Genomic DNA, 7,122 nt, shown 5'->3' with positions numbered 1-7,122 from the left:
TTCTCAAAAGCCGTTAAGTTGTTAACAGTGTCTGGCTGTCTTGCTGTAGCTCTGAATCAAGAGTCCAGTTTTCATAAAGATTAATGGGAATAGTTGTCTTCACAGAAAAATATCTCAGAGGCCAGCTGAAAAGCACATTGCTTAGACCAGCAAAAAATCTAGGTAGAAACTGGTGGCAGTGCAGAAGCAACAATCTGTAGGCAGCTGTCTAAATAGATTTGAAAAACTAAAAAAAAAAATTAAAAATTAGCTGCACAGTTTATGACCTATAAGATTCTTCAAATCATAATTCAGTGTAAAGTTCATAGTGATTGGGGATTCATTTCTGAACGTTGTTATTAAATTTCCACAGGTACAAGATTTTGAGGGGGTCAGGGAATGGGAGGGAATATTTCATACTTAATCTTGTTCTCTATGAATACAGTGACAATGGTCCTGTTGATTTTAGCTGGGAGAATATAATCCAATGATGCTGTTGCAATAAAGGAGCTTGGAGTACTGTGTGCTTATTTACTAAGAACCCGTCCTAATGGGATAAATATACAGTGCTAGTAAAGTGAATTTTTTTTCAAAAAAAAGGTCATTTTTTCTTACTACTTTTTTTACTAGGAGCAATTTTTTTTCTACATAAATAGATATCTTGTTTAACATGTGTTCCCTTCCTGCTTAATTAGTATGTGAGCTCACATATTATGTCACAAATCCAGTATCTTTTCCATAAGAACAGACTGCTGTTGCAAGCACAAATTTGTATTTAATTGCAAGATTGTGTACCGTCTGTGAGAGAATGTTTACCACAAATGTTCCACAAACTAAAAAATGCAAAATAGAATGGATGAAAAGTAATTTCTGTAACTGTTTTGTGTGGATATTTTCAGTTTGCTTGTAAAAAACTCTTAGCAAGTCATAAAACTCTCGTAATTTTGAAACACATTTCATGACTATGCATTAGGTCTACTGCCTGTACAATTCTCAATGCTATTAGATTTACTGAAATTGCTCAAAGACATCAGAAATAGAAACACTCCATTCCTCACTGGAATTTCAGTTCACTGGCCAAGCAGAATTACTGCTTTCTCCAGGCAAGTTTTAGAAAAGACATTCTTCGCAGTCTACACCGTCTGTCAATACACAATCAAATTGTCATTCTAAAATAGTTACTTGAACAACAAAGTAGTTCTTTGTTCCATACAGTGCAACCAAATCTACTTGCTGTCAGAAATTGGGAGTAGTAACCAAAGAAAAATAAAAAGCTGTCTTTACCATGCAATTATGAGTGCTAAATAGCAGATGTACTGGATGAAGAGATGTTACTTTTGCCCCTATTTGTCCAGGCCAGGTCCTAGTTTGCTAAACATTTGAATTTCTAGAAAACCTGAGTTTTGCACACATCCTGAGCTTGATGAAAGACTGAGGAATGAGACATGGCAACATGACTGGATAACATAGGCTATGTCTTCGTGTATACATTAGGCATTGCAGCCTTACACACTTGCTAATCTGAGGTGATTCTCAGCTCTGAGTAAGGCCTTCAGGCTCCTCTTCCAAAGCTTGGGAAGAGTTAGGCGCTTTGGGAAGGAGCCCTCAGGAACTGGCAGAGCTGGAACCTGTGTAAAGTAACCTGGGAATAAAATGAGGCTTGGGATGGAATTTAAACAGTCTGGGGCATATCTGCATGATTTAAAGCTTTTGCTTCAGGTGAGTTGGCATGACTGCAGAACAGGACAGGATCATGAGGTGCTATCTGATCAGGCTCCAGAAGCGACACAACTATGATAGCACGATGCTGAACCAAACAGCCTTCCTCCCATGGGCTAAATACAGTTCTGTATTTCTCAAAGATCGCTGTCTCTGGAGGCAACCAAGTCATTGTTGGCTCCTGGCTACTTACACGGTGCACTGCCACATTGCTTACATAGACTCTAAATGAATGTGGTTGAAACCAGGGGCCTCCCCTCTCCTGAGCATTCACTTGGAGCTAAGTACAATCTTGCCTGCAAACAGAAATAGCAAAAGTTACCCTAACACTGATCTTTCCACCAGGGGTGCAGAAGACTTCTCATTATGGCCTCAAGCTCCGCCAGGGGAGATTTAGGCTGGACATTAGGAAAAAATCCTTCACAGAAAGGGTCATCGGGCACTGGAACAGGCTGCCCAGGGAGGGGGTTGAGTCATCTTCCCTGGAGGTGTTTAAGGCACGGGTAGACGAGGTGCTAAGGGGCATGGTTTAGTGTTTGATAGGAATGGTTGGACTCGATGATTCGGTGGGTCTCTTCCAACCTGGTTATTCTATGATTTTATGATTATCTTTACACCCACATTTATTCACTTTTGATTTGAATTAATTACTTAGCTTTTACCTACTGTGTGGCAGTAGCAGACCCACTCCTCCCTGTGTTTCTGTGCAGTACAAAATGGAAATACGCAGGTACTTTCTGCAAAATTGCAAGGGCCACAGATGCAAATCTGAGTCGGGTCTAAGACTATGTAGAAGCAGAGCATAAGGTGGCTTGGCAAGTTTAGCAGAGCATAACCCTTAATTTGCATGTATTCTTAATTATATAAAATATTATGCCTTCTTAGCCTCACAGAAAATTCTTGTTTCATAGACAGGGAAGTTGCTTTCTGGTAAGGAACCACATATTTTATTTATTTGGCATGTCCAATGCAAGGAACGCACAAAGTTATGCAAATATTAACCAAGTCTTGCTGCTGGCCAGAAAAGAGATTATTATTGTCCCACTGACAGAAATGGGAAGAATTATAAAAGAGAAACTGCAGGCAATAGTTGGAGAGGTACAGTACTTTAAATAAAACAACACTGCAGCAAAGCAGCAAACCTTTGGTCTAACCTGGCAGTGTCTCCCTTGCTTTTTACCTGAAAGTTTTCTGCATGGCTGCAGTTTGTGTTGTGTCAAAGTCAGAATTGTCCTGATCTTAGCATTTCTGTTTTCTGGCTGCATCTATGGAACTGGTTCCCACTCAGAACCTCACTGGGGCCCATAGACCATGAGAAGCAACACCTCCTGTGAAGGAGGCAAATATGTGAAGCCCAAACACAGCTTGTTCCAACAGAGTGGCCGGGGAGCCATCTTATCCTTCTAATTCAAAGCCACAGGTGTTGCCCAACTTGATTAAAAAAAAACCAGGCAATAGTCACTGTCCTCTCCATGAGATAAAATTAGAAACAGTAAAGGGTAACCACCTCATAGCCTTATCCAAAGTTTGGTGAGTCTACTGCAGGGTAGACCAAGAAGGTCTTAGGAACAGGTCTCCCAAATCTTCAGAAATGCTGTAACCATCACAATTTGCACTCATTACAGAATTGTATTGATGTTTCCATTCAAAGTGCTGCTCAGTCAGGGTTTTGACTAACAAATGGGATTCACAGAATCACTAGGTGGGAAAAGACCCCCTAGATCATCGAGTCCAACCATTCCTAACAATTACTAAACCATGCCCCTCAGCACCTCATCCACCCATCTATTAAACACTTCCAGGGAAGGTGACTCAACCACCTCCCACAGGCTGTTGGGCCGCCTGTTCCAGTGCCCAACAACCCTTTCCGTGAAAAATATTTTCCTGATGTCAAGCCTGAACCTCCCCTGGTGGAACTTGAGGCCATTCCCTCTTGTCCTGTCGGATTGTCTACCTTAAAAGTCTGTCCAGGTTAATCAGCTAAATAAGGTCTCAGAATAGGTTTGTGCATTTGTACATGGTCACCCATGTTTGCATGGATGCTATTTGCTTCATGCCAGTGGCAGCCCTTGGTAACTTGGTAACTCTATTGGAATGTTGCCTTGGGGCAAGGCAGACCAGGGAGCTTTAGGGGAGGTGAGCCTACATAGTAGCAGGGAGGGAGTTAGCTATACAGGCATGAGTCACGGTGTACAACCATACTATCAGAAGATGGACTCCAGCCTATTTTATTTACTAGGTTAGATTACAGATTGTGGCATTAATGGCATGCCTCTCAATCTAAGGACATGCAAGTTACTGTGTTTAATCTTGGCCCTAACATGCAACCCTGTCTCAAGCCTCCTAAACTCCAGCTGGGGACGGGAGAACAGATAAATCACTGTGCCCAGTGTACCCAGCTAAGCCCCATCTGAGTCCTCAGAGGCACACACCTCTGTGTTCAGTTCACTGGCAAATCCTTCTGCACACTTAACATTACTTAACATAATTTTACACACACAGCATTCTTGTCTCTAAATGGGAGAGACACAGATTTGATGGATGGACCACTTGGTGGATAAGGAATTGGCTGAATAGTCACGCTCAAAGAGTTCTGGTCAGTAGGTCAGTGTCCAAGTGGAGACCAGTGACATTCCACAAGGGTTAGTATTGAGACCCATGTTGTTTAACATATTTGTCAGAGATGTGGACAGTGGGATTGAGGGCACCCTCAGCAAGTTTGGCAATGACACCAAGCTGTGTGGTGTGGTCATCATGCTGGAGGGAAGGAATGGCATCCATAGGGACCTGGACAGGCTTGAGAGGTGAGCCTGTGTGAAACTCATGAAATTCAACAAGGCCAAGGGCAAGGTCCTGCACCTGGGTCAGAGCAATCCTGAGCACAAACACAGGCTGGGTGGAGAATGGATTGAGAGCAGCCCTGAAGAGAAGGATGTGGGTGTGCTAGTGGATGAGAAGCTCAACGTGAGACAGCAATGTGTGCTTGCAGCCCAGAAAGCCAACTGTATCCTGGGATGCATTAAAAGAAGTGTGACCAGCAGGTCGAGATAGGGGATTCTCCCCCTCCACTTTGCTCTCATGAGACCTCACCTGGAATACTGCATCAGTTCTGGAGTCTTCAGCCCAGGAAGGACATGGACTGTTAGAGCAAGTTCAGAAGAGGGCCACAAAGATGATCAGGGGGCTGGAGCACCTCCCATACAAGGACACGCTGAGAGAGTTGGGCTTGTTTAGCCTAGAGAAGAGAAGGCTCTGAGGAAACCTTATAGCAGCCTTCCAGTACTTAAAGGGGGCCTATAGGAAAGCTGGGGAGGGGCTTGTCAAGGAGTGCAAAAATAGGTTGAGGAGTAATGATTTTAAGATGAAAGAGAGGAGATTAAATTAGATACTAGGAAGGCTTTTTTTTTTTTACTGCAAGGGTGGTGAGGTGCTGGAACAGGTTGCCCAGAGAAGTCGTGGATGCCCCATCCCTGGAGGTGGTCAAGGCCAGGCTGGATCAGGCTTTGAGTGGCTTGATCCAGCAGAAGGTGTACCTGCCCACAACAGGGGGATTGGAATTAGATAATGTTTAATTATCTATGTTTAATATGCCTTGCCCTTGCAAGTATTATACCTCCTTTAGATGAAGCACCTAGTTTTAGGTATTGTGATGTAGCTTAGTGGACTATGCAGCTGATTTGCTCCAGATTGGAGTATCACAGAGCAGCCATTGACATTTTTTCCAATCCACAGATATGCTATAGAGAAGAGGCAACTACTAAAGGAGGTCACAGGGCTAAATAAAGTTTCCTAATAAATTGGGAAAACACTAAAAAGCTACAGAACATCTTACAGAAAATGTTTTCTACCCTACAAGACACAGAAACAATTAACATAAACCACCTGTTTTGTCACAGATAGAACTGTAGTACAGCAAGCAACGTGACTCTGATCTAAGATTTCTAAAGATCACCCTACTTCCCCCCTCTCCTACAGCCTCTGAGCTCTCAGGACCTAAATGTTCCCTTGACTTCAGAAGGAAAGCTAAACTACAAAATACAGCACAGAATTTATTTTTTAAAAATTATGCCAAAAATAACCCTCAAATATTTTTAGTGATCTATTCCTACAGCAGAGGAGATTGTTTATTTTACCAGCACAGTGTTCTGAAAGATTTCTGCAAGGCTTACAGGAGACTACAAATGCACTACGGCAAAAAGCCTCAAAACTACTAAGCTTTCACATTTTCATTTCCCATCAGTAAGCCCATTCATGACAGTTAAGTGCTCAGAGAAATCGGGTCCTAAGCTATTACAAAGCATAAGGAGTGAATGGCTCCTAGAGTCACCAGACAACTTCCTTTTTTCAGTGGACAAAGGAGATGCTAACTACTAGCTGCCTAACACAGTTCTGTATCATTCAGTGGTGTGTGGTGCTTTATTTGATGTCAAAACATGCAATAAATGACACAACACTGTATCATTTCTAGAGATCATAGTTCTAATGTTTCTTGCTGTAGCTTGCTTTCTAAAACCTGTCTGGATGATGTCAAGTCACACACGACTTTAATTCCCTCTTCCCCACCCCCTCAGACTTTAACAAGTATTGCTATGATTTTGTTTTCATTAAAAGCCTCAATAGTATTTATATGTAGCATTCTCCTTCAGCACAGGAGGACCCAAAGGTGAAATCAAGCAGCAGATGACTGTTCACCACAAAATGAGTAATCATTTACGTTCCAAGCTAAAATAAATGCAGACAGAAAGCTCACTGTTCTAATGTCTTCATTTAGCAACTTTTTTTCCTTTAAACACAGTAAAAATGTTTGTAAAAACATTTCAAGCCTTGTCAATGCTCATTTTATTTTTGTTTTCATTGGAAAGCCTGAAGTGAAACCTCTATCCTTTTAACATGATGTCTTCACTACACGCCTTTCCCAGTGGCACAGGGCTGATGGTTATACTCTTCCATTACATATTCTTGTTTAACCACACAACTTTTGAAACCAACTCCACTGCTAAAATGAGCTGCAGCTGAGATTTACACCCCTCCCATCACCATCACTTACACTTACTGATGAACAATTTCACTTTGCACACATTTCCAAACAGCTGAGCTCCTCCACGGTTTTCTGTGCTTTTCTTATAATAAGTAGCTCCTTCATTTCAATGGCATCACAGCTGAGCTCAGGTCTGAAACGCAATGCTCCACCTAGGGTAAGTGCTTATTTTTACTGAAGTAATTACAGAAAAAAAGTTGACACTGACATTTACCAAAATATTTCAGAGCACAAACACCACCCACTGTGTTCTGAACTTCAGAATTCATGCTGGCTAGTTTTGTTTTGCCCCTCAGAGTATGACTGATTTGACTCATGCCTAACTTTAACAAAATTTCCAGATCTCTGCTAGAATTATAGTTGCTAGGAAAAACTCTTAACGTGCA

The sequence above is a fragment of the Phaenicophaeus curvirostris genome, chromosome 4 (genome assembly GCF_032191515.1).
Source record: "Phaenicophaeus curvirostris isolate KB17595 chromosome 4, BPBGC_Pcur_1.0, whole genome shotgun sequence".
In the NCBI taxonomy this organism is placed as follows: Eukaryota; Metazoa; Chordata; class Aves; order Cuculiformes; family Cuculidae; genus Phaenicophaeus; species Phaenicophaeus curvirostris.
Note: the sequence above shows the minus strand (reverse complement) of the source record.